This window comes from Bos indicus x Bos taurus, chromosome X (genome assembly GCF_003369695.1).
Source record: "Bos indicus x Bos taurus breed Angus x Brahman F1 hybrid chromosome X, Bos_hybrid_MaternalHap_v2.0, whole genome shotgun sequence".
Classification (NCBI taxonomy): domain Eukaryota; kingdom Metazoa; phylum Chordata; class Mammalia; order Artiodactyla; family Bovidae; genus Bos; species Bos indicus x Bos taurus.
The window spans coordinates 4176657-4203475 of NC_040105.1; the positions used below are offsets into that span (position 1 = coordinate 4176657).

At 46.2% G+C, this 26819-nt stretch overlaps 1 long non-coding RNA gene across 1 annotated transcript in view; it reads right to left on the minus strand.

Moving 5' to 3' along the window:
* The window catches only part of LOC113887783, a 146216-nt gene that overhangs the window by 68770 nt on the left and 50627 nt on the right, over positions 1-26819 (minus strand). Inside the window, exon 3 of the long non-coding RNA XR_003509827.1 lies at positions 24520-24664. This is a non-coding gene — a long non-coding RNA (uncharacterized LOC113887783). The remainder of the gene's footprint in view (positions 1-24519; positions 24665-26819) is intronic.

Below are 26819 nucleotides of genomic sequence, written 5' to 3' on the forward strand. Positions count from 1 at the left end.
GACAAACAACGCTGATGACCGTAACAACTTTATAAGGAGATCCAAGTCGAACTATACCAGTGCAGCTAAAGCAGAAGGAAGGTGGGCAGACAGAGCCACCGAATGATGCTACCATCCCAGAAGGAAGGCGGGCAGACAGAGCCACCGAATGATGCTACCATCCCAGAAGGAAGGCGGGCAGACAGAGCCACCGAATGATGCTACCATCCCAGAAGGAAGGCGGGCAGACAGAGCCACCGAATGATGCTACCATCCCAGTCCAGGGTATAAACCGGAAGAAAACTGTCATTTAAAAACATACACGCACCCCTCCATTCACAGCAGCACTCTCTGAAATAGCTGAGACACAGAAACATCCTAAGTGTCCTCCAAGAGAGCAATGGATAACGAAAATGTGGTACAAAGAGGCGATGGAGTATTACTCAGTCATTAAAAAGGAACAGAATTGTGCCATTTTCAGAGGATGTGGATGGACCCTGAAACTGTCAAAACAGACTGAGGTAGGTCAGAAAGAGACAAACATACATTAACACATAGATAGAGAATCTTGAAAACGGTACAGACGAACCCATGTGCCAAGCAGAAATCCAGACACAGACATACAGGACACACATATGGACACCAAGGATTGAAGGGGGTGTGGGAGGAACCGGGAGACTCGGGCTGACATATTTACAGTACAGATACTATGCATAAAATAGATAACCAAGCTGAACCTACTGTAAAGCACAGGGAACTCTGCTCGATACTCTGTGATGACCTAATTGGAAAGCAAATCCAAAAAAAGAGGGGATACATGTATATGCATGGCTTATTCACCTTGCCGTACAGCAGAAACTAACGCAGCAAAGCAACTATCATCCAATACAATAATACATAAAACGAAGGTGCCTGAGGGTATCACATAAAATGAAAGTGAAAGTCACGTCCGACTCTTTGCGACCCCATGGACTATACAGTCCCTGGAATTCTCCAGGCCAGAATACTGCAGTGGGTAGCCTTTCCCTTCTCTGGGGGATCTTCCCAACCCAGGGATCGAACCCAAGTCTCCCACATTGCAGGTGGATTCTTTACCAACTGAGCCACAAGGGAAGCCCAAGAATACTGGAGTGGGTAGCCTATCCCTTCTCCAGCGGATCTTCCTGACCCAGGAATCGAACCTGGGTGTCATGCATTGCAGGTGGATTCTTTACCAACCGAGCTCCCCTGGAAGCCTGGGTCTCACATAGGGACATACTGATAAGGTTGGGTTCCTCTGGTCTAGATGGATGGAGAATGCAGACAGGGTTGCCGTGGCCATCCCAGCAGCTGGAACCACACAAGGTTCCCTCCTGTCCATTCAGTCCAGCCCTAGCAAGGGTTCGAGGAGGAACATCAAGTCCTTTCCCTGGACCGGGGCAGCCTTCCACCCAGCTCTACTGGAAGCGTGTTTCAGAGCCGTCATGGGGACCCTGCCTTGTTTGTGAACCCAGTTCCCTGTTCTACACCATCTCACACACTTGTGTTATCAATGGTAGCTCTGTCTCCTTCCTCATGCCTCAAACACTGTCTTGTAGATCCCCTTACTCCCCAAATTCCTCCAAAACTTGGCCTGTGCTTGTCTTGCTAATTAAAAAAAAGAAAAATGCTCCTTCTAAGCCATGGTAATTAGACTTGACCATGTATTTATCCCCTCGGAGCACTTGTTAAGAAACCAACCAAACTGCTTTGCAGTGGTGGATGGACTTGGAAGGTATTACGCTGAGTGAAATTAGACAGAGAAAGACAGTGACACTGTGATATCACTTCTACGTGGCATCTAAAAAAAGTCACAAACGTGTGAATGTGAGTTACAAGAAGCAGGCTCACAGATACGGAGAGCAAAACGGTGGTCACCAGTGGAGAGAGGGTCAATATGGCGGAGGGAGTAAGAGTGAGAAGCTCTCGGGTATAAACTAAGCTGCAAGGAAGCATTGCACAGCTCAAGAGGAGATGGCCGCTATTTTACAATAACTACAAATGCAATATAACCTTGAAACACCAAGTCGCTCTGTGGAATACCTGTAACTTACATGAGGGCATCCAGATGGTGCAGTGGTAAAGAATCTGCCTGCAATGCAGGAGACACTGGTTTGATCCCTGGGTCAGGAAGATCCCCTGGAGGAGGAAATGGCGACCGCACTCCAGTATCCTTGCCTGGAAAATCCCATATCTAGGCTTCGCTGGTGGCTCAGACGGTAAAGCGTCTGTCTGCAACGCAGGAGACCCAGGTTCCATCCCAAGGTCGGGAAGACCCCCTGGAGAAGGAAATGGCAACCCCACTCCAGTACTCTTGCCTGGAAAATCCCATGGAGCCTGGTGGGCTACAGTCCCATGGTGTCACAAAGAGTAGGACATGACTGAGCGACTTCACTTCACTACACGATATCAGTAGAGCAACTGCACCTCAACACAAAGACTTTTTTTTTTAATTAAAAAAATAATAATTAAAATGCTCCTCGATGAATCCGTTTCCTCCGCCCGACCTACCCCACCCCGAGTACCTGTCTGAGGACGTTCAGCTTGGTCCTGAGGGTCTGAAGGTCTAAGGGGGTCCCAGGAGGTTGGTGGGGCAGATGCTCAGGAACTTCGAGGTGGGGGGTGGACAGGAGGTGACCAGGCAACGTGACGTCACAGGTTATAATTTCTGCTGTCTGATCTCTGTGGTTTCAATCTCCTGGTTTTTTTTTTTTTTTTTTTTTGCCAGCATCCCCTTTGCCAGCATCAACTGAAAGAGCTAACCTCCAAGTGGTCCCAGTAGGTAAGCACATGCCTTTCCCCCGCCCCCAGACCCCTGCCTCTGGTGCTGTTAATGCCAGAATTAGTTCTGTCAGCAAAGAGGAAGCCAGCCGAGTCTCTTCTACCTTCCTCTTCTACCTTCTTCCTCTGGTGGCTCAGTAAAGTGAAAGTGAAATCGCTCAGTCGTGTCCGACGCTTTGTGACCCCATGGACTCTTTGTGACCTCTTTGGGAGCCCACCAGCCTCCTCTGTTCATGGGATTTCCAATCAAGAATACTGGAGTGGGTTGCCATTTCCTTCTCCAGGGCATCTTCCCAACCCAGGGATCAAACCCAGGTCTCCCGCACTGCAGGAAGACGCTTTCCCATCTGAGCCACCAGGGAAGCGTCCTACAAGGTAAATGAATCTGCCTACAAAGCAGGAGACGCGGGTTCCACACCTGGGTCGGGAAGATTCCCCTGGAGGAGGAGGTGGCAACCCACTCTAGTATTCTTGCCTGCAGAATTCCATGGAGAGAGGAGGCTGGCGGGCTGCAGTCCATGGGGGTCTCAGAGAGTCGGACACGACAGAGTGACTAACACTTTGGTATTCTCATGCCAAACAGAGGTCAACTCTCTCAGAATCCGGCTTCTGACAACTGTCCGTTCCGTTTCTTCTTCCCATCTGTTCCCGACACTCCTAACAGCAGTGGCTCTGGGGGCGGTGCACCAGAATCGAGATCAGGACCGAGGGATCAGCAGTTTTGAAAGCACGGACTTCAGCACATCCTCATGAGACCACCTTCCATCCATCAGCCAGCGTCTGTCTGCCCTGGCGAGGTGCAGAGCCGCCATTTGGAGCAGGACCCAGTTTCTTTAGCAGCTTTCACTGATTGGCTGGAGTGGGACCCAGTCTCTTTAGCAGCTTTCACTGATTGGCTGGAGCGGGACCCAGTTTCTTTAGCAGCTTTCACTGATTGGCTGGAGTGGGACCCAGTCTCTTTAGCAGCTTTCACTGATGGGCTGGAGCGGGACCCAGTTTCTTTAGCAGCTTTCACTGATTGGCAGGTGGAGCTATGTAGAGCTTAATCACCTACCTCATCTCCCCACGTGGCCGTGGGCCTGAAAGCTGCGGGGCAGGGTGAGTCACGTGTGGTTTCCGACTGTGCTGGCTGCCAAACTGTCCTTTATGGAAGCTGTCATAACTGGGATTTTCTGGGCCACCCTTCAACTCGTGGCCATTGTATGTTAAAACGGACCCTACGCACTCATCATCGGCGTTGCTAAAAGTATTTACACAGGTAAATACAACAGGTGAAACACCTCGAGTTAATTACGTCAATGGCACTTTAGAACTTTGTGCTGAAAGCAGCATTGTTTCAGTTCAGTTGCTCAGTTGTGTTTGACTCTTTGTGACCCCATGGACTGCAGCACGCCAGGCTTCCCTGCCCCTCACCATCTCCCGGAGTTGCTCAAACTCATGCCCATTGAGTCGTGATGCCATCCAGCTGTCTCATCCTCTGTCTCTCCTTCTCTTCTTCCCTTCAGTCTTTCCCAGCATCAGGGTCTTCTCCAATGAGTTGGCTCTTTGCATCAGTTGGCCAAAGGATTGGAGTTTCAGCTTCAGCATCAGTCCTTCCAATGAATATTCAGGACTGATTTCCTTTAGGATGGACTGGTTGGATCTCCTTGCAGTCCAAGGGACTCTCAACAGTCTTCTCCAACACCACAGTTCAAAGCATCAATTCTTCAGTGCTCAGCCCTTTTTATGGCCCAACCCTCACATCCGTACATGACTACTGGAAAAACCATAGCTTTGAGTGTACGGGCCTTTGTCAGCAAAGAAGGATACAGCAGGGAGAAAGGATGCTCCCGTCACGAGAAAGGCATTCAGTGACTGAATGAGGGAACGTGCGGGCTGGTGTGTCAACACCTATGCAATCGGCCCTCCACCCAAAGAGCAGAGACATTCGGACTGGCTGACTCTCCTCTCAAATGATACAGGAAGAAGTGACGAAACAGAACCGGAAAACGCTACTTCTTAACCTAATTTTGTCCCTCTAGAAACTGGATGAAGCCATTAAAAGTCTCACAAACTGCATCTCTTACTCAGCAAAACTTCACCTTCCCAATGCCGTGCTGTGGGGTTTTCTTTCCCTTCTGCCACCCCGAATGAACCCAATAAGTCATCAGTGCAAAATGTCCTGTTTAAGGATGCGAGCACAACTGTTTCAACTTCCTACTTTTGATCTCTTTTCATAGTACCCTCATTGTGTCATAAGAGCCCACGGAGTGATCCAAGACAAATAAGGATATCACCCAACCATCTTGCATGAAAAACAAACAGACAGACTTGAAGCTATTTTTTTAAAGTTTATCATAAGTTCTCTCTGTGTATGAATATTATGATATATATATATATATAGTTGTCAGTTCAGTTCACTTCAATCACTCAATCGTGTACAACACTTTGCAACCCTGTGGACTGCAGCACACCAGGCCTCTCTGTCCATCACCAACTCCTGGAGTTTACTCAAACTCATGTCCATTGAGTCAGTGATTCCATCCAGCCATCTCATCCTCTATCGTCCTCTTCTCCTCCCGCCTTCAATCTTTCCCAGCATCAGGGTCTTTTCTAATGAGTCAGCTCTTTGCATCAGGTGGCCAAAGGATTGGAGTTTCAGCTTCAACATCAGTCCTTCCAATGAATATTCTAGACTGATTTCCTTTAGGATGGACTAGCTGGATCTCCTTGCAGTCCAAGGGACTCTCAGGAGTCTTCTCCAACACCACAGTTCAAAAGCATCAACTCTTCAGCACTCAGCTTTCTTTATAGAAAGAATATATATATACATTACATATATATGTATGATGATTATATGATATATGTTCCCTGGATCAGGAAGATCCCCTAGAGAAGGCTATGGCAACCCACTCCAGTATTTGTCTTTCTCTTCCTGACTTATTCACTTAGTATGAATATTAGTAATTGCTAAGTATTCAAGTATTCAATTACTATTGAATACTAACTTAGTAATCTCCAGTTGCATCCATGTTGCTGCAAATGTCGTGGTTTACTTCTTTTTCGTGGCTGCATAATATTCCATTGAATATAGGTATCACATCTTCTTCATCCATTCTTCTGTAGATGGACATTTAGGGTACTTCCTTGTTTTGGCCATCGTAAATAGTGCTGCAGTGAACACTGGGGTGTTCCTCTCTTTCTGAATGAGACTTTTATCTGGATATGTGACCAGGAGTTGGATGGCTAGATCATATGGTAACTCTGTTTTTTTAATTTCTTAAGGAACCTCCAGACTGTTTTCTGTGCTGGCTGTACCAGTTTACTTTCCTCACCAAGAGTGCACGAGGGTTTGCTTTTCTTCACATCCTTGCCAGCGCTTGTTATCTCTTATCTTTTTGATAAAAGGCTCTCTGATCTCTCTAAGCCTGTGATGAGAGATGTTACCATGGTTTTGACTTGCATTCTCCCGGTGATTGGTGATGCTGAACACCTTTTCAATGTATCTCTTGGGCATCTGTATGTCTTCTTTGGAAAAGTGTCTTTTCAGATTGTGCTATGATGCTCATTTTTAACTGATTCCTTAGTTCTTCAAACTATGGCACGGGAAGATGGAAGTCATTTTGTTATTGGTCTAAATGTCTCATCTTGCCGAACAAATGCTAAAAGAAGCATCTGCTGCTGCTGCTAAGTCACTTCAGTCGTGTCCGACTCTGTGCGACCCCATGGACTGCAGCCTACCAGGCTTCTCTGTCCATGGGATTCTCCAGGCAAGAACACTGGAGTGGGTTGCCATTTCCTCGTCCAATGCATGAAAGTGGAAAGTGAAAGTGAAGTCGCTCAGTCGTGTCCAACTCTTAGCGACCCCATGGACTTCAGCCCACCAGGCTCCTCCATCCATGGGATTTTCCAGGCAACAGTACTGGAGTGGGGTGCCATTGTCTTCTCCTAAAAGAAGCATCTACCAGTGACCAAAGTTTTATCCCTTAATCAGAAGAGTGCATTCCCAAACTGAACATTTTAGCTTTTTAGTGGATCTTTACTTGGCTGTTTTCCCAAGGTGAGATGGTATTTATATATCCCAGATTCATCTGAAACTACTTACTCTGCTGTCATTAAAGAAAAAAGTCCCAAATATCAGCAGAAGAATGAAAATATAGCATGCTGCAGATACTCAGCTGTTTCTTACTTACAAAAAAAAAAAATCAATTTCATGTGGTCCAACCTAGAAATAATTTACTTACTGAGAACTCGCTTTTTACACTGTCCTTCCTTTTTAAGAATGGACATTGTAAGAGATGAATAATGGATATTTTGGTCTCATTGTATGAAGTGGTTTGTACTGAATTTAGGTAGTATTGATTCATTGATTTACTCATTCTTTCTAAAGAGATCTATGAATATTCATTGTGTGTCCACGAATGGGCTATACTGTGTCGGTTCAAAACTGGATACAACACAGTCTCTGCCCTAAAGAAAATTTTCAGTGTGGTCTGATTCTGGCATGTTCTAGAAGAGGTGATAGTCTTGAGAAAATGAGCACCTTTCTAGATACCAGTGCCGTGGTCTCAGAGGATTTTAAGAACCCTAGAAGACACGGTTGCTGCTGTTTAGTTTTAAAGTCATGTCCGACTCTTCATGACCCCATGGACTGTAGCCCGCCAGGCTCCTCTGTCCATGGGATTCTCCAGGCAAGAATTCTGGAGTGGGTTGCCATTTCCTTCTCCAGGGGGTCTCCCTGACTCAGGGATCAAACCCATGCCTCCTGCGATGGCAGGCAGATTCTTTACCACTGAGCCACCAGGGAAGTCCTAGAAGATATTACCCAGTTTCTAAGTTTCAGTTGAGGATACAAAAATTAGTACAGCATGAAGAAGTTGGGCTGAACAGAAAAAAAAAAAAAAAAAAAAGAACTTTCTAACAACAAAAGCAGCTCTTCTCCAAGAACACTTAAGATGTGCATTTTTCCAGGACAGGGTTAATTTCAGAGTGGGTCGTTTGTGAGCAGAGACAGGAGACAATAACATCTCAAGGTTTCTTGGCCGACTTGTGTGATTCTCCGACGCATCACGGTTTTACCTCCCCATGCCCGCGGGGAAAAATAAAGATATGGAATAAAGCACTTTTACAACTTTGATTAACTTTACACAGAAGGACGAGATCGTGTATCTGGAAGGTGAACTTGGGATTTGTAAAGTGATGAGTGTATTTAGGAGCGTCATAAAGAATAATGACCCCTCCACGGAAAATGGTAAAGGGACGACATAATGTCTCCAATTCTTCATTTTCTAGGGGAAAAAAAGGCTTAATAATGATTATGATAGTTTATAATGGGATTTTAGCGTCTGCCTAACTGTGTTTTGATTTTCCAGGGTTTGTGCTGGGCGCTGTAATTGTTAATTCCTCCTGATTGCACACTGCACTGCAGTTCCCCTGCCACTCCGTGCACTCTGAGCACCAGCCTCTGCATTCTTTTCAGGCTGATTTGAAGGTAATGAAGCAATCTATATTTAGGTATTTTGCAGAGGTGTTTTTTTTTTTTTTTTTTGGCTAAATGTTAAGTGTATTTTTTTTTTCCCCTGTAGAAAATGCTGCTAACAGCAAAGGAGTGAAATGAATTTTCAGGAGAAAGTATCTGAAACCTGACTGGATTTTAATCAGTTTCATCTCATCTCCGATCCCCAACTCACTTTAGATGCTGATGAAGGATAAATGGAGAGACGGACTGTATTTGTCAACGTCTATTCAAATGCCATCAATACTTGATGGAGACCTCAGTAAACACTTTAGGAGAGATCCCCATTTAGACTGCAGGGAAACAGAAGTTCCTGTACAGACAGGGGCCAACTTGGGAGCACGAGTAACCCAACATGTTAAGATGTGCCCTGTGAGACCCTCACGTGGCAGGTATGGTCACAGGAAGGCACGCTTGGATAAATGGAATCCCCGGTTCTACTTTATGTCCCTGTCTGAGTCCTGTCCTTTTCATTCTCAGCTGACTTCCATCTGGTTTGTTCATCATTCTCTTGCTTTGTTTGTTTTGCTTATATACTTTACGTGTCTTTCTAAGCCACCTGAAAACATATGTGGAAAATGAGAGATAATGTGGAAACAAGTGTGGAAAACATTTCTGTAAAATGAGAGATAATGAATGGATGTATGCATGGGTGGATGGTTAGATGGAGAGGAGGGGAGGATGGGTAAATAAATGGATGCATGGATTTGTGGGTGGATTTGTGAATGGATAAACAGGTGGGTGGAAGGATAAACAGATGGAGTGGATGAATGGATGGAAGATTTTTGAATGCATGGATGGATGGATGGATGGGGAGACAGATGGGTCCATAGGTAAGTGGATGAATGGGTGAGTAGGTGAATGGGTGTATGGATGGATGTATGAACAGAAGGATGGGATGAGTGGATGGATGAATAAATGGAAAGATGGACTTCTGGACGGGTGAAGGGATGGACAGATGGATAGATGGATGGATGGATGGATGGATGGATTGATGTAGAGATGGATGGGTCAATAGATAAGTGGATGGATGTATGAACAGAGGTTGAGATGGATGGATGGGTGGATGAATTAATGAATAGAAATGTGGATTCGTGGATGGATATATAGATGTAGAGATGGACGGGTCAATAAAGTAGGTGGATGCATGGTGAGTACATAAATGTGTGAATGGGTAGACTTGTGGGTGGATGAAAAGGAGGGTGTGATGGATGGATGAACAAAAAGGAAAGATGGATTTTGGGATGGATGTAAAGATGAGGTGGAGGAATGCACAGATAAACAGGGGAGTAGACAGATGAATGGATAGATGGATGGAAAAAACTCAGATGCATATATCGAACAATACGTGGGTAGATGGATTCACAGTGTGTGGATAAATGGGTAGATGAAAGAATGCATGAATGAACAAAAAGAAAGCTGAAGGAACACACTTATGTCAGCGACCCTCCTGGGTAAACATCCCTCTCTACCACACGGTGGTCTGTCCCATTCTTTTCTTCCTCTCCATCATTAACAGTGCCATGGCTTTAGTTTAGCTCTTCATCACCTCTCAAATCAATTCTCCTTCTTCAACTCTCTTTCCTCTGAGAGAGTCCTCCTTTGTTCCCCTCACTCTTTCAAGAAACGAGGCAGCCCTTTCTATGCCCAAATCCCCCTGAATGTAGCTTCCTCACAGCACACAGCATACCCTTTCCCGTCTTTCTGTCTCCTGTGACAGTGAGACCTCCTCGAGACTCTTGTTTCCATCTCGTCTTGGTATCCACAAGTGCTGCACGTGGTGTTCTGAGTGTGGCGATAACAGACGCTAGCATTTACTATGTCCCCCCGGCCACTCTGTCACGGGTATTTCCTATGTACATTTCACCCAAACAACAATCGCGAGGGGTCGGTATTGCTGTGATTCTCATTCACAATCAACAAAGTTCAAAGAGAGAGTTGAAGAATTATCACAAACTTAGGCCCTCTGACTCTAGAGCATGCATTCTTTCATGGTCAGTATCGTCCCAAGTGGGTGAAAATTCTTTCTTGGGACGTGAAAATAATCACGCTCATTTTATGCAGAGTTCACAAATACAGAACGGAGAAGCAGTGCATCCGTGAAAACTTCATGGAGGGGTGAATTAGGAACACGTGTGTGAAAAAGTACCTTAGTGTCCAATCATGAAAAAAGACTGGGAGCTATTCACAGCAGCTAAGACAGACATACGCAAAGACATACACCAATGTCCCAAAGAAAGGCAAAGCCAGAGAATGCTTTAACTACCACCCAGTTGCACTCATCTCACACGCTAGTAAAGGAATGCTCAAAATTCTCCAAGCCAGGCTTCAGCACTACGTGAACCATGAACTTCCAGATGTTCAAACTGGTTTTAGAAAAGGCAGAGGAACCAGAGATCAAATTGCCAACATCCGATGGATCAACAGAAAAGCAAGAGAGTTCCAGAAAAACATCTATTTCTGCTTTATTGACTATGCCAAAGCCTTTGACTGTGTGGATCACAATAAACTGTGGAAAATTCTGAAAGAGATGGGAATACCAAACCACCTGACCTGCCTCTTGAGAGACCTATATGCAGGTCAGGAAGCAACAGTTAGAACTGGACATGGAACAACAGACTGGTTCCAAATAGGAAAAGGAGTGTGTCAAGGCTGTATATTGTCACCCTGCTTATTTAACTTGTATGCAGAGTACATCATGAGAAACGCTGGGCTGGAAGAAGCACAAGCTGGAATCAAGATTGCTGGGAGAAATATCAATAACCTCAGATATGCAGATGACACAACGCTTATGGCAGAAAGTGAAGAGGAACTAAAAAGCCTCCTGATGAAAGTGAAACAGGAGAGTGAAAAAGTTGGCTTAAAGCTCAACATTTAGAAAATGAAGATCATGGCATCTTGTCCCATGACTTCATGGGAAATAGATGGGGAAACAGTGGAAACAGTGTCAGACTTTATTTTGCGGGCTCCCAAATCACTACAGATGGTGACTGCAGCCATGAAATTAAAAGATGCTCACTCCTTGGAAGGAAACTTATGACCAACCTAGACAGCATATTGAAAAGCAGAGACATTACTTTGCCAACAAAGGTCCATCTAGTCAAGGCTATGGTTTTCCCAGTGGTCATGTATGGATGTGAGAGTTGGACTGTGAAGAAAGCTGAGCACTGAAGAATTGATGCTTTTGAACTGTGGTGTTGGAGAAGACTCTTGAGAGGAGTCCCTTGGACTGCAGGGAGATCCAACCAGTCCATCCTAAAGGAGGCCAGTCCTGGGTGTTCATTGGAAGGACTGATGCTGAGGCTGAAACTCCAATACTTTGGCCACCTGATGCGAAGAGATGACTCATTGGAAAAGACCCTGATGCTGGGAGGGATTGAGGGCAGGAGGAGAAGGGGACGACAGAGGGTGAGATGGCTGGATGGCATCACCGACTCAATGGACATGAGTTTGGGTGAACTCTGGGAGTTGGTGATGGACAGGGAAGACTGGCATGCTGTGATTCAATGGGGTCTCAAAGAGTCAGACACGACTGAGTGACTGAACTGAACTCAACTGAGAAGAATGGATAAAGGAGATGTGGTACATATATATAAGTGGAATACTACTCAGCCATAAAAGAGAATGAAATGACACCATTTGGAATGACATGGATGGAACTAGAGATTATCGTAGTAAGTGAGGTCAGACAGAAAGGCAAATGTCACATGGTATCATGTACACGTGGAATCTAAAATACAACACAAGTGAACTTTTACAAAGCGGAAACAGACTAGCAGACATGGAGAACAGACTTGACAAAGGGGAAGAGGGTGGGGAAGGGATGGAATGGGACTCTGGGATTACCAGATGCAAGCTAGTGTATACAGGATGGATGAAGAACAAGGCTGTACTGCAGAGCACAGGGAACTCTATTCAACATCTTGAGATAAACCACAATAAAAAATAATATATTAAGAAGAATGCACATAGGTGTATAACGGAATCACTTTTATGTCACAGCAGAAATTAACAGCATTTTAAATCAACTGTACTTCAACAAATTAGAAGGGCTTACCTGATAGCTCAGTTGGTAAAGAATCTGCCTGCAATGCAGGAGACCCCAGTTCAATTCCTGGGTCGGGAAGATCCCCTAGAGAAGGGATAGGCTACCACTCCAGGATTCTTGGAGATTCTTGTGGAAGGTCCATCTAGTCAAAGCTATGGTTTTTCCAGTAATCATGTATGGATGTGAGAGTTGGATTATAAAGAAAGCTGAGTACCAAAGAATTGATGCTTTTGGGCTATGGTGTTGGGGAAAACTCATAAAAGTTTCTTGGATGGCAAGGTGATCCAACCAGTCCATCCTAAACGAAATCAGTCCTGAATATTCATCGGAAGGACTGATGCTGAGACTGAAACTCCGATACTTTGGATACCGGATTCGAAGAACTGACTCATTGGAAAAAACCCTGATGCTGGGAAAGATTGAAGGCAAGAGGAGAAGGGGATGACAAAGGATGAGATGGTTGGATGGATGAGATGGATCACCCACTTGATGCACATGAGTTTGATTAAGTTCTGGGAGGTGATGATGGACAGGGAGGCCTGGCATGCTGCAGTCCATGGGGTCACAAAGAGTCGGACACAACTGAGTGAGCTGAACTGTGAGTCAGACAGTAAAGAATCTGCCTGCAATTCTGGAGACCTGGGTTCGATCCCTGGATTGGAAAGATCCCCTGGAGAAAGGAAAGGCTACCCACTGCAGTATTCTGGCCTGCAGAATTCCATGGACTGTATAGTCCTTGGGGTCCCAAAGAGTCGGACAGGACTGAGTGACATTCACTTTCCTGACTTATCTCCCATCTTTAATCTGTTCTTTTGAAGGTAGGGTCCCTGATGACTTGCTTCTAACCAACAGAGTCCAGCAAAAAACGATGGGATGAGCTTTCATGATCAGGTTACATAACTTGGGTCTTTCTAGCAGATCCTTTCTCTCTTGCTGGCTTGTGATGACGTAAGCAAGGACAGGGAGATGTCAAGGCAAGACATGCAGGGACAGCTCCAGGTAGCAGCCAGCAAGGTCTCTCTCTCTGTTTTTCCCTGTCTCTGTCTCTCTCCTTCCCTGTCTAGTCACGTGCAAGGAGCTGAATCCTGCCAACAGTCACAGGAGTTCAGAAGCAAATCCTTCTCCATCCAAGCTTTCACGGGAGACTCCGGTCCTGGCTGACACATTCAGTGCAACCTTGAGAGTCTCAGCTTGGCCTCACCTGGAGCCCCGACCCTGATGGACAGGAACGCACGAGATGATGAAAGTGTGTTCTTCAAAGCTGAGAGTTGTCTGGTAGATCACTGAGATGAGGAGTTCAAACACCTTGATCTGAAACCACGAGACAGATCCAAGATATCGACACACATGAAGAGCAGAGCCTGTGGGTTTGTTCTCGCATCACTTGAAAACACTTCCATGCATCTGAAGCAGATTTGAAAGTTACATTTGCAAGTGGTTGTGTGTGACTAATTGTGTAGGGAGATCACAGGGTTTATTGGTTGGGAAGCTGCAGCTGAGTCCTTTAAAACCATCTTCCACAGCACTTGAGTGGCATTCTGTGTGCTGATCTATTTACGACTCCATGTTAAATTTCTTCAGAGAAGACAATGGCATCCCGATCCAGCACTCTTGCCTGGAAAATCCCATGGATGGAGGAGCCTGGTAGGCTGCAGTCCATGGGGTCGCTGAGTCGGACACGACTGAGAGACTTCACTTTCACTTTTCACTTTCAGGCATTGGAGAAGGAAATGGCAACCCACTCCAGTGTTCTTGCCTGGAGAATCCCAGGGATGGCGGAGCCTGGTGGGCTGCCGTCTATGGGGTCGCACAGAGTCAGACACAACTGAAGCGACTTAGCAGTAGCAGCAGCAGCACTTAAATTTCTTTTTTTTAAAAAATTGTGTCTGTTTATTTACTTTTGCCTGCGTTGGGTCTTCACTGCTGCATTTGGGTTTTCTCGAGTTCTGGTGAGTTGGGGCTACTCTCAACTGTGCAAAGGCATCTCATTGCACTTGCTTCTCTTCTTGTTGAGCATGGGCTCCAGGGTGCATGGGGTTTAGAAGTTGGGATGCACAGGCTGAGCTGCTCTGTGGGACGTGGAATCTTCCCGGACCAGGGATTGAACTTGTGTCCCACTGCATTGGCAGTCGAATTCTTAACCACTGCGCCACTCGGGAACTCTGCACACTTTCTTATTTAATGATGGTCATTTAGTGGGCTAGCTAGGATGGTTCAGGAGACCAGCAACCTCTGATAGACGCCACTCAGCCACCTGCCAAGGGATTGATGGATGGAAGGATCAATGACATGCAGGCACATGTGACTATGAAACAGTTTGTTATGCATATAGAAAACAGAGCATTTCCTGAGTAGAAAACCTCAGGTTTGATTCAGAGTGAAATGAGAAGAAGGGGGCGAGAAGGTCTGATTTTACAGTATCAGGGGCTTTGACCATATAGATGGTTTCTGCATGCTCAAGAGTTGGGATTTTCCTGGTTTGAATTTCCCTACCACCTTCTAGGCAACTAGCTCCTGACTTTTATATATATATATAATATATGTTGATTTATTTTTTATATTTTTAGCCATGCTGCCTGGCGTGTGGGATCTTAGTTTCCCGACCAGGGATCAAATAGGTACCTCCTGCATTGGAAGCACTGAGTCTGAATCACTGGACAGGTCGAGGAGCCCCACTGCTGATCTTTTCCTGGAAAACTCCTACTCACCCTTCAAAACCCAATTCAAATATTCCCTTCTATGATGAACCAAGGTGGAGTCATTCTCTCTCCCACCCCTGAAATCTTAACAAAAATATTTTCATGTTGTTCTATATTTTTTTAATATAGAGTCAAACTTTGATTACAGTGACCACCTAGTGACAACATCTATAAAAACAGTTAAATGTGAAACATTACACATGATCTGACTGATCAGGAGAGGGTGAGGTTATCAAGTGCTAATCCAGACTCGGCAGAGGAAGCCAGGCGTCACCCACATGCAAAGACTCATACGATCACTTTCTTTGAAAGCACCCTAGTCAACCCCAGAAGTGTAAGGGGTTTGGAAGCAGTGGGTCTCTCTCTGCCATGACTGAGCTCCCCAGCTAAGGCAAAGCAGTTCAACGTTCATCGTGACTAATATCAAAGGATACTGTAGATGCCACGAGCAGGAAGAGCTGTTTTACTTGTGAGACCACCTGGGCACAAAGTCCCAGGGGTCCTCAAAAACAATATCGGCTCACTGGTGTCAGAGCTCTGCGGTTCATAAAGCACTTTCATCTACTTTTCTCCGTTACTCTGAGTACGTATGCACTTTGGTCTCTTTGTCTCCGTTAATCCAGAAAAGACTGCCTGTGAGGCAGAATGGCTATTATCATACTTAATTTAGAGGTAAGACAGTGGAGGCTCAGAGGGGCAGGCAGAAGGGTTGTTCGCCAAATGTGAATGATGGAGACTTGATTCTGGAGGGTCGGAGTTCCTACCAGATGGACGTTTCCGGGCTCACCCATCTCAGATCCACCTGCCCTTGTTGCTAGAGTGTCTTCTCTGTCTTGAGAGCAGAAGGATTCACAGTACACACGGGATTCAGGACACGCGTGCCGTGCTCGGGTTGAGAAATAGCCTGCATCGTTTAGACCTCCAAACTTTTGGAGACCTCCAGCAGTCTCCAAGCTTTTGGGCACCAGGGACCTGTGACACAGAAGAAGATTCTTCCATAGATGGTGTGGTGGAGGGAAGGTTTTGAGATGATTCTTAAAATGGGGGCAGGGGTGCACCTTAGCTCCCTCGAGTGCAACGTTCACAGTAGAGTTCGAGTCCCCATGAGAATCAAATGCCGTCACTGATCTGATGGAGGCGGAGTTGAGGTGTGAATTCGAACACTGGGGAGCAGCTGTAAATACACATGAAGTTTCTTCTTCTCCAGCTTGCCCACCACTCACATCCTGCTGTGTGACCCAGTTCCTAACAGGCCATGGAGTGGTACCGGCCCACGGCCTGGGGGTCTGGGGAACCCCCCGATTTAGACAACGCACATGAGGATTCATTACAGCTTCTAATAACAGAAACTCCACAGCTGTGATCTCTTGCTTCCGTTACCCAGAAAAGACACTCCAGGAAGAAGAAGAGATGCGTTAGTCTCTGTTTGACGGTCCTCATTCTCCATTGCCCTAAATCGTTGCTCTGCAGTGTCCCTATGACTTTCTCGAAGCACAGCAAGTTCTGGTGGTTTTCGCACAGTGATTTGAACTTGCTTCTCCAATCTCAAGGCTTGTCCATGAGAGCAGCAGCCACCGCTGCACCGTCCAAGAAGAAGACAGCCCCATCCAGGAGGAGCTCAGACGTTTCTCCCACCCCACTTGTGTGGCTTTGCATAGAAAGGGCAGGGTGCAGGGAGGTGAAACGGGTAGACCCTCCAGGGGTTCCTCATAATTCGTGGACTTATGTGGGGGACAGGAGATTTCCGAAAAGCCCTCTCTCCTGCGTGCACCTCAGAAAGGACATGGCTTGTGTTTCCGTGGCCTTTGGGTCCAACAGAGCCCTCTAAGATTCCGTCAGACAAATGGTCTTTCTTTCCACTTTATTTCCCCGTCTTGACTGTGACACCCAGATCCTGGAGAGGTCCACGACCACCGAAAGGGGGAGAGAGGCACAGATCTTTGCAAGCCACGAGCGACTTGGAGATGCTACGTCGTTGAATCGAATGATCACAGCCTCTTTTGCTTCATTTGCTTGTTTCTGGGCCGTGCTGGGTCTTTGGTGCTGTTTGCATGCTTTTCTCTAGTTGTGGACAGCGGGGGCTGCTCTTGCGTGAGGTGTGTGGGCTTCTCATTGAAGTGGCTTCTCTTGTCGCAGAACTCAAGCTCTACCCAGGAGGGCTCGGTAATTGCAGTTCCTGGGCTTCGTAGTTATGGCACACGGGCTTAGTTGGCCGAGGCATGTGGGATCATCCTGGATCAGGGATCAAACCTGTGTCTCCTGCATTGGCAGGTGGGTTCTTTACCACTGAGCTGCTGGAAAAACCCTCACTACTTCTTTTTCTCTGACCTCTTCTGACCTTGGGTGGGTATAAATAAATATTTGACCCAAGCATACTCAAAGTTGGGCTTGCCTGGTGGCTCGGTGGTAAAGAACCCACCTGCAATGTTGGAGATGTGGGTTTGATCCCTGGGTCAAGAAGATACCCTGGAGGAGGAAATGGTAACCCACTCTAGTATTCTTCTCTAGACAGTCCCATGGATGGATGAACCTGTCGGGCTACAGTCCATGGAGTTCACATGGAGTCAGACATGATTGAAGTAACTTAGCACGCATGCTCGCACACTCAAAGTTCTCCCTGGAACATGAACTCCAAGAAAAACCCAGTAGGCAACAGAGAGGAAGAAGAGAGACAAGCACGTTTATTGGAGGCTAAACGCTCGATTTACTGGAGGGCTGGCCAGCTGCAGAAGTCAGTGAGGCAGCGTTGACAGCATTTGCTGCGCTTTCATCTTGACTGAAGGAAACCCCAGGACGCCCTGGGATGCTGGCCTCTGTAAAGACTGTGACATATGTTCCATTTGCAGACATATGTCTGAGTTCTGAGCCCTCTGGCAAAACTTTCCCAAATTCTTCTGTTGCTCCTCTTTCAACGTCCAGCACACAGCAGTACACGGGAAAGCTCGTCCCCCTTTGTCCTGGGCCTCTCATGGTGGGATGTACACGCTGCTGTGCAGACTTTTCTGTCTGATCATCTGTTCCCATCCGAGAGCAGAAGGAAAGAGACTTGGTCAAGGGGCTTCACTCGTATGACCAAGGGCATTTGTTGTTGTTGTTGTTGTTGTTTTATCTGTAAAGTAAAAGAACAACTTCCGCCTTGCGCCCTAGAAACTCAACCATCTGTTGTACAAGGTCGTAAGCGTAGAGCAGAGTCAGTGTGCTTCCGGCAGAATCATGAGCTTACGTGGGCTTTGGTGAGAAAGCGACCCAGGGTCCCACGTGGCCAACTGGAACATCCAGCCCCCAGTTGGCTCCATGTCTCCCATCAAACCAGAGGAATGAGTCTCCTGGCCTCCTGCCAGGGCAGGGCATTTTTGGCTATCTCTCTTGAGCCTCCAAACCCACCAGGAGCAGAGGTTGCCTGGGAGTCATGAAGACAACTCAGAGAAGAGAGGTCTCCTGAGCCGGTGGGGTGGTGTCCTCAGAGTTTATGAACCAACAGGTCAACTGGGAGGGAGGCAAAGGTGCGTGTGGAAGCCCTGTTGGTCAACTGCCATCGGAGGAGAAGGCAGTCACCCTGAACCGCCCAAAATGTTCCACCTTCCATGACATCTTCTGCAGAGCAGGATGCCTTTCTGCTGTGTGCACGCATGCTAAGTCACTTCAGTTATGTCAAGCTCTTTGAGACACCATGGACTGTAGCACCCCAGGCTCCTCTGTTAATGGGATTCTCTGGACAAGAATACTGGAGTAGGTTGCCATGCCCTCCTCCAAGGGATCTTCCCAACCTAGGGATCAAACCCATGTCTTATGTCACCTGCATTGCCAGGCAATTCTTTACCACTAGGGCCACCTGGGAAGCCTGCCATGCTGCTTCCTCATCCTAATTAGAGGATGTCACCAATGGACATCCAAAAAGGAGCCAAGGATATACTTAAAACATCAGTTCAGTTCAGTAGCTCAGTCATATTTGACTCTTTGCAACCCCATGGACTGCAGCACGCCAGGCCTCCCTGTCCATCACCAACTCCCAGAGCTTGCTCACACTCACGTCCATCAAGTCAGTGATGCCATCAAACCATCTCATCCTCTGTCGTCCCCTTCTCCTCCTACCTTCAATCTTTCCCAGCATCAGGGTCTTTTCAAATGAATCACTTCTTCAAATCAGGTGGCCAAAGTATTGGAGTATCAGCTTCAGCATCACTCCTTCCAATGAATATTCAGGACTGATCTCCTTTAGGATGGACTGGTTGGATCTCCTTGCAGTCCAGGGGACTCTCAAGAGTCTTCTCCAACACCACAGTTCAAAAGCATCAATTCTTCAGCGCTCAGCTTTCTTTATAGTCCAACTCTCACATCCAAACATGACTACTGGAAAAACCATAACTTTGACAAGACAGACCTTTGTCGGCAGCATTATCTGAAACACATATAGCCCTGGTGGTCCAGTGGCTAAGACTCCATGCTCCCAATTCAGGGGGCCCGGCTTCAACCCCTGGTCAGGGAACTAGATCCCACATGCCACAACTAAAGATCCTAGAACTGACACATGACACAGACAGCCAAATAAAAACAAACACACACACAAAAACACATATCAGCTATCCTAGCCTTGATTTCTTGCTTGATACCGAAAATATCTATATAGCATCCACCATGAGAGTTAGATGCTAGAGAAGTGACAGCCAACAGCACAGACATGGGTCCTAGCTCAGGGTAAGAAAATGCGGATGGGCTGTATACAGAATTAGCAGCCTCACCAAAGGAAAACTAGGGGATGATACAGGGGCATGTAGAAAGGAAATGTTACCAAGGGCTTGGCTTTCAGGAGAAATGGGTCTTCTGTAGGGTGCAGCCCACTGCAAACACGTGAACCTTTTAACCCACTTCCATGCTGTGTGGGGTCCTGAAGTAGTGTTTCCATGAAACCTTACAGATGAAAGTGAATTTGTGCCCCACGCATGGCTACCTTCTGAAGGCAACCCTGAATCTCCATCTTGCTTCCTGGGGTAGAGTGAGCAGCAAAATAACCTCAGATATGAAGATACCACCCTTATGGCAGAAAGGGAAGAAGAACTAAAGAGCCTCTTGATGAAAGTGAAAGACGAGAGGAAAAAAGTTGGCTTAAAGCCCAACATTCAGAAATCTAAGATCATGGCATCTTGTCCCATCACTTCACTGCAAATAGATGGGGAAACAGTGGAAACAGTGACAGACTTTTTTTAGGGAGGGCTCCAAAATCACTGCAAATGGTGATTGCAGCCATAAAATTAAAAGACAGTTGCTCCTTGAAAGAAAAGTTACGACCAACCTAGACAGCATATTAAAAAGCAGAGACATTACTTTGTCAACAAATGTCCATCTAGTCAAAGCTATGGTTTTTCCGGTAGTCACATATGGATGTGAGAGTTGGACCATAAAGAAAGCTGAGCACTGAAGAATTGATGCTTTTGAACTGTGGTGTTGGAGAAGACTCTGGAGAGTCCCTTGGGCTACAAGGAGATGCAACCAGTCCATGTTAAGGGAAGTCAGTCCTGAATACTCATTGGGAGGACTGATGCTGAAGCTGAAGCTCCAATATTTTGGCCACCTGATGCAAAGAACCGACATTAGAAAAGACCCTGATGCTGGAAAACACTGAAGGCAGGAGGAGAAGGGGATGACAGAGGATATGATTGGTGACATCACCAACTCCATGGACATGAATTTGAGTGAACTCCAGGAGATGGTGACAGACAGGAGAGCTTGGTGTGCTACAGTCCATGGGGTCACAAAGAATCAGATACGTTGAGAGACTGAACTGATTGTCTGAGCAGCAGAAGGCAGGCTTTTGCCACAGGCTGGGTTTAAGGCAGTAAGACAGGTGAGCACAGACCCTGACAGAGAGCCCTGGGGACCCCAGGCAGGACAGGGAGCAGCACCACTGAGCCACAGACCAGACCTTCCTGCCCTTCCCAGAGCAGGGTCCTGGCTTGTGCACATGTGCAACCCATGCCTTCTGCACAAATCCCCAGCTGGAGACTAGCACAAGCCGTTCTCCTGGCTTCCTTCTTTCCATGGAATGACAGCTTCTACTTTTCAACCCGGTAAACAAGAGTCTCATGAAGACATCTATCTCACGTCAAAGCCTGTCTCATGTCAATGTCTCAATTCGTTATCTTTCACAGGAACGCCATGGCAAATCCACCCACGGACAGAATGGATGGGCACAGAGAGCAAGCAGATGGCCACAGAGAAAGAAATTAAGAGAACAAAACAGGTCACCGAGAACATGACGGCGAGGCATTGGAAATGATGTTCGAGCTAGAGTTAGAAATACTGACGTGAGGAAGTGAGCCTGGAAAGAGAATCATGTTGTATCAGAGACCTGTCTGTGTGTCTGTGAGGAAAGGGATAGTGCAGTCGCTCAGTCGTGTCCGACTCTTTGTGAGTCTGTAGCCCACCAGGCCGGAGAAGGCAATGGCATCCCACTCCAGTACTCTTGCCTGGAAAATCCCATGGACGGAGGAGCCTGGTAGGCTGCAGTCCATGGGGCCGCTAAGAGTTGGACACGACTGAGCAACTTTACTTTCACTTTTCACTTTCATGCATTGGAGAAGGAAATGGCAACCCACTCCAGTGTTCTTGCCTGGAGAATCCCAGGGACGGGATTCTCCCACCAGGCTGCCCCGTCTATGGGGTCACACAGAGTTGGACACAACTGAGGTGACTTAGCAGCAGCAGCAGCCCACCAGGCTCCTCTGTCCACGGGATTCTGCAGGCAAGAATACTGGAGTGGGTTGCCATTTCCTTCTCCAGGGGGATCTTCCCGACCCAGGGATCGAACCCTGGTCTCCTGCATTGCAGGCAGACGCTTTACCTCTGAGCCACCAGACAGAAAGGAAGTAAACAGAAATGTGAGTGTGATAGGAATGGAAAGACAGTAAACGGAGCCGTCAGTGTGAAAGACAGCCCTGCAGTCTCTTCGCAGGCCGTGGTATCTACACATTTTCTACATTGTTCTTGTCATTTTCGTGGCCACAAAGCCTTGCTTTCTAGAACAAGTTACCTCCCCTCTACTGCAATTCCCTGAGTGCAGACCTTTTTTTTTTCCCCCTGCTGGAAAACTCTCTTTTGGCAAGTTCCTTGCTTTATTCCTGTGACACCACTGCCAGCAGCAGCTGCCTACAGCTCTCGCAAATCCCTGGATAAAAATCATTTACTATGCTCAGCCTGGCCGCACTCTTGGTAACCACTCTCATTGGCTCACTTTCCTGTTTTCCCAAAGTGCCCTCTGGTGTGTAGGGAAGTGTTTGATGCCAGCGACAAGGATGCTGCTTGTCATTCTGGGTAAACGACTTCAGGTGGCAAATGATGGAGATGACAAACCATCATCGTTTTGGGGTCTCTGCCTGTTGGGGTGAAGAGGAGAAGCTATGCAGACTTCCCAAGTGGCTCAGTGGTAAAGAACCAGCCTGCCAATGCAAGAGACAAGGATTCGATCCCCGGGTAGGGAAGATCCCCTGGAGGAGGGCATGGTAACCCACTGCAGTCTTCTTGCCTGGAGAATCACATGGACAGAGGAGCCTCACAGACTACAGTCCGTGGGGTCCCAAAGAGTCAGGCATGACCAAGTGACTGTGGACAGAGTTGGGGAGACGGTGGCAAGCCTAAGAGAAAGCCCTGTCTTCTTGTAACCACTGGAGAAAGCCAAGCCACTTGAACAATAAAGATGATGCTTTCATTTATCTGTATTAATTTTGATCACAGTCTTACAGGTACAAGTACTGCAACCCCTATTTTAAAGACAAGGAAATTGAACCCGAAAAAAACGTTTGGCTTTCTCCAGAATATGTAGTTGTGTGCATTTTTATTTGTAACTGAAGTCAGAAGAGGTGTGTTATTTCCTACAGATGGCTGAGTTTCCCAGTTGAAAATGGTGACCCATTTTTTTTTTTTATGATTCTCAGCACTTGGATTTAACAACACCTGTGGCTTAGACAGTTAAAGAAACTGCCTGCCAATGCAGGAGATGCAGGTTTGATCCCTGGGTCGGGAAGATCCCCTGCAGAAGGAAATGTCAACCCACTCCAGTATTCTTGCCTGGAGAATCCCATGGAGAGAGGAGCCTGGTAGGCTATAGTCCATGGAGCCACCAAGAGTCAGACATGAATGAGCAACTAATACTTATAATTGATAAACCAGTTTCAAGAGCTTTTAGAAAATACAGCCATTCAGTAGCCATGAAAACGCCATTGTCTCTCACGTCCCTGGCAACGTATCATAAGAAAAACCTCCATTTCTCAAGTCTTTGCTGGCTATTTCTAGCGGAATGGCTGTTTCTGGGGCAATCTCTATCTTTTACAAAATTATCTCTAATATCTTTCCGCTACCATTTTAGAAAGTATGCAAAGTCACTTCAGTCGTGTCCGACTCTGTGCAACCCCATAGACAGCAGCCCACCAGGCTCCCCCATCCCTGGGATTCTCCAGGCAAGAACATTGGAGTGGATTTCCATTTCCTTCTCCAATGCATGAAAGTGAAAAGTGAAAGTGAAGTCGCTCAGTCGTGTCCGACCCTCAGCGACCCCATGGACTGCAGCCTTCCAGGCTCCTCCATCCATGGGATTTTCCAGGCAAGAGTACTGGAGTGGGGTGCCATTGCCTTCTCCGTGAGAAATTATAAACACTTACTATTGATCTCCTTATTGAAAAATAACGTATGTGGCTTCAGAAGCCTGACTACCTCAGAGAAAAGCACAGACAGAGTTTAAGATGCAGAAAACCAAAGGTGGCTGGCTGATTAGATTTTTAGTCTATTTAAGAAAAATAAATATATTCATTCACATAGCTTTTCAAAGTGTTTTGTCCTACGTGGTCTCGAATCCATGCCGAAATGTGGGGTTAATTGTAAGACTCACTGGGGAAGGAATAAACAGAATGGGGTGTGTGGTGGAGTGGTTCACAAACAACCATTTCAATCAGAAATAACCTGATGAGTGAGGAGAGTAAGCGTGCAGAAGGCAGCCTCAGAGAGGCCTGAGTGAGTCCATTCAGTGGCAACTTTTCAACATCAGGACTCCCCAGAGGGAATTGATTGCATCAGACACTGTGAAAAGAGCTTAAATACTAGCCCTATTTTTTTCCCCCCTTTAGTATTCATACCAAGGAAAGAGTCAGTGAGTTTCAGACACCCTTCTTGATTAAGAGTAAAAATTTTTAAAAAGTACCGAATTATGAAAAAACATCTCCGTTACTGAAGCCAGCCAAGGGAGAACAGAGTGTATGTACACATCTCAAGTCTTCTACGCACATTAGTTGAAAATCTCTCTGCACACCAAGTGTCACCCATTTTCATGAGGACAGAAATGAGCTGAAAATCAGGTGACATGGCAAACAGCCTCTGGAAAATGGTACATTCTACCCTCGTAATGCTGGCTGCTGCTAAAAGGGAAGAGAAAACCCCAGTGGGCAGGAAAGAAAGAGATGGGGGTGGGGGTGGAAAATGAAGAGAAAATAAATCTCATAGAGATTTCGGTTTACCTTTGTTTCACGACAGACTAGAGTTGATTTAATTCAAAGCCAGTCCTTTGATCGAAGATGTAGATGTCTTCATCAAGGGGTTTTGAGAAGTCAATAAACTTCTGGCTGACGGATGATGTATTGAAGAAAGCTGCACAGATCATGACTGTGTGGGCGAATGAATGATGTCAATGTGAACACAGACATGTCATCACCATCGATGCTAAAAAACCAAGCATGACCTACATCTGAGGAGCATCTTCCAAAGACCTCCCGATAATTACCACTCCCCAGGCCAAAAACAACTGCTCCCTACATTTGAATACCATAGATTCCCTTTGCCTGTTTCTAAACTCTGCATAAATGGAATCGTACAACATTTATTTCCATGGATACTCTGCCTGTTCAGTCGCTTAGTGGTGTCCGACTCTTTGTGACCCCATGAACTGTCGCCCACAAAGCTCCTCTGCCCATGGAATTTTTCAGGCAAGAATACTGGAGTAGGTTTCCATTTCCATCTCCAGAGGATATTCCCCATCCAGGGATCAAATCCATGCCTCCTGCAGCCATGAAATTAAAACACACTTGCTCCTTGAAGAAAAGCTATGATAAACCTAGACAGCATATTAAAAAGCAGAGACATTACATTGCCAATAAAGGTGAATATAGTCAAAGCTATGGTTTTTTCAGTAGTCATGTATCAATTTGAGAGTTAGACCATAAAGAAAACTGAGCACTGAAGAATTGATGCTTTTGAACTGTGGTGTTGGAGAAGACTCTTGAGAGTCCCTTGAACTGCAAAGAGATCCAACCAGTCCATCCTAAAGGAAATCAGTCCTGAATATTCACTGGAAGGACTGATGCTGAAGCTGAAACTCCAATACTTTGGCCACTGATGCGAAGAACTGACTCACTGGAAAAAACCCTGATGCTGGGGAAGATTGAAGGCGGAAGAAGGAGGCCGACAGAGGATGAGATGGTTGGATGGCATCACTGACTCAATGGACATGAGTTTGAGTAGACTCTGGGAATTGGTGATGGACAGGGAGGCCTGGCCTGCCGCAGTCCATGGGGTCACAAAGGGTCAGACATGATTGAGCAACTGAAGTGACTGATGCTTTACCTGCCACGCCATCAGGGAAGCCCATTTATTACCCCATCTAGCTTATTTCATGTAATATTATAAGATCTGTTAATGTTGTTGCATGGAGTGGCTCATTCATGGTGCAGTTCCATGCAATATTCTCTTACATGAATATATGTCAATGTATTCATTCATTCTCCTGGAGGAAGGCATGGCAACCCACTCCAGGATTCTTGCCTGGAGAATCCCATGGACAGAGGAGCCTGGCGGGCTACAGTCCATGGGATCACAAAGAGTCGGACACGACTGAACGACTAAGCACGGTTCAGAACATTCATTCATTCGACTGTTGACACTATTTGGCTTCTTTCCTCGTGTTGGCTTTAATGAACAGTGATACTATGAACATTCTGGAATCAATCTTTTAAAGTGATTAAGTACACATTGATGTCAAGAACGGGGTCACGTATATACCTACCTACAGTCAGTTTTCACAGATAAGACCAGTTTCCCCAAAGCTTGCACTGATTCAGAACTCCTCCTAAAAGTGTTACCAGTGAGTTCTACTTGCTCTGTATTTTCGCCGGCACTTTCTGACGTCAGCCTGTCTATGCTAGCCGTTGTGGTGCCTAGGTGGATGTCTCTCATTATAGCTTTAAGGTAAGTTTTCCTGATGTTGATTGAGCCTGAGTATCATTTTCATGGCTGCATTAGGCATTTGGATGTCCAAAGTGTGAGTTGCTAGTTCAAACCTCTTGTCCACTTTTCAACTGCCTTGTTAGTCCTTATTTATTGATTTTTTTAGGAATATTTTCTATATTGAGGATACAACACATTTACGACTTCAAAATGCTGTAAATATCATCTCCTAGTCCGTGGCTTGCCTTTTTACTCTCTTGATGGTGTCTTTTGTGATCAGAACACCTTACTGGTTTACCAGTCTTTTCCTTTATCAGCAGAGTTTTGCATCCCATTAAGACAGCTTTGAAAATTCTGACACTCCTGATGGTTTTCTGATGTATTTGATCTCTTTGCTTGTCTCTGTTGTCAACAGGATTGATTGTCTGAAGACAGCTAGGCAGATGTTGCTGCAAGTATAACTTCAATCACATAGTATTTTGATTAAACTACAATGACCCTCAACTCTTTTATTTTAAATTAAATCAGTCTTGCTTTTGCTTCGCATTTAAACTAAACAAATTTAATTCCTTTTTCTCAAGGCTCTGCCCTATAATAA